We start from the raw sequence: 1,256 nt of genomic DNA on the forward strand, positions 1-1,256 counted from the left end.
GGGTAACTCAATATTTAAATTATGAGTTGAGGGGAGAATGAGGAAAAGGAAGAAGAAATAAATGAGGCAAAAAAGGGAAAAAACAACTACCTGTACCCACTGAGAATGTTTAAAAATTGTTAAGGAATATAAACTGTGAACTGGAACTCACTTCCAATGCGCACTTTTGTTGTAAGCCTGTAGTGTTTGGCAAAGGTAACATTTATGGGCCCCTTCGGCCAGTACTCGGGCAATTACAACTCGGTTTGTCTTTCCTGCCTCTTTATTCCCCTCCCGTGCATTTTCTAAATTTGGGAGTGTAAATTGTCTGGAGCAGAGACTTCCTCAGCAGGATTTACTCGTGTAGGTTCCTGCAGGGTGGGTCCTTATCTCCGTGAAGGCTGACAGAGGGTGCGAGGTAGAAATGATATTTAGTTTGTGTGTGACACTTGGGTCCACGCAGAAATTTGCATCAAGGTATGGCGTGAAGCCCTTGTCAGGGTTCACGCAGCCGCCTGGGTGCTGTGTGGCCATACACACGCAGGTAGACATGGCTGCTTGGCTTGTGGCCTGCCTAGAATTACAGTGGTGCAGCACCCACATGCAGGCAAGCCCCTGGGTACCACAGTGGTACAACAGGTTTTTGGAAAGACCTGGTACAAAGCAGGGCCTGTGTTAACGACAATGAAATAGCATTACAAGGGATGATTGTTTGCTGATTTTGTTGGTGATGACTTTTTTTTAAGTTGCAAACCTGGAGCTCAACCTGAATTAGCAAGGCTGAGCTACGATGCCCAGGGTGGTGTGTGGCCCCCTCGGAGGTCGGCTGAGCAACTGGATTTACAGCTTCTGCAATGTACTAACATCTGTCTTAAAGCTGTAGTTGCCAGTCACGTAATATACTGATTGTTTTCTTCTTTTCACCCTCCCTGGAAGCCCTTGCTGTCCCCTAGCCCTTGGGCTGCGCTGACGGGCAGGGCCCATGAGGACAAGCAGGCTTCAGCCCTGAGGGCCACCCGGCTTTGCCATCAAGACCAAAGACAAACCCCCAGTATCAATACAGGCTGGGGGATGAAGGCATTGAGAGCAGCCCTGCTTGAGAGGGACTTGGGGGCACTGGTGGACGAAAAGCTGGACATGAGCCGGCAATGTGCGCTGGCAGCCCAGAAGGCCAACCATACCCTGGGCTGCATCAGGAGAAACGTGGCCAGCAGGGCGAGGGAGGCAATTCTGCCCCTCTACTCTGCTCTGGTGCGACCTCACCTAGAGCCCTGCGT

This window comes from Egretta garzetta, unplaced genomic scaffold, assembly GCF_000687185.1.
Source record: "Egretta garzetta isolate BGI_Z169 unplaced genomic scaffold, ASM68718v1 scaffold166, whole genome shotgun sequence".
Classification (NCBI taxonomy): Eukaryota; Metazoa; Chordata; class Aves; order Pelecaniformes; family Ardeidae; genus Egretta; species Egretta garzetta.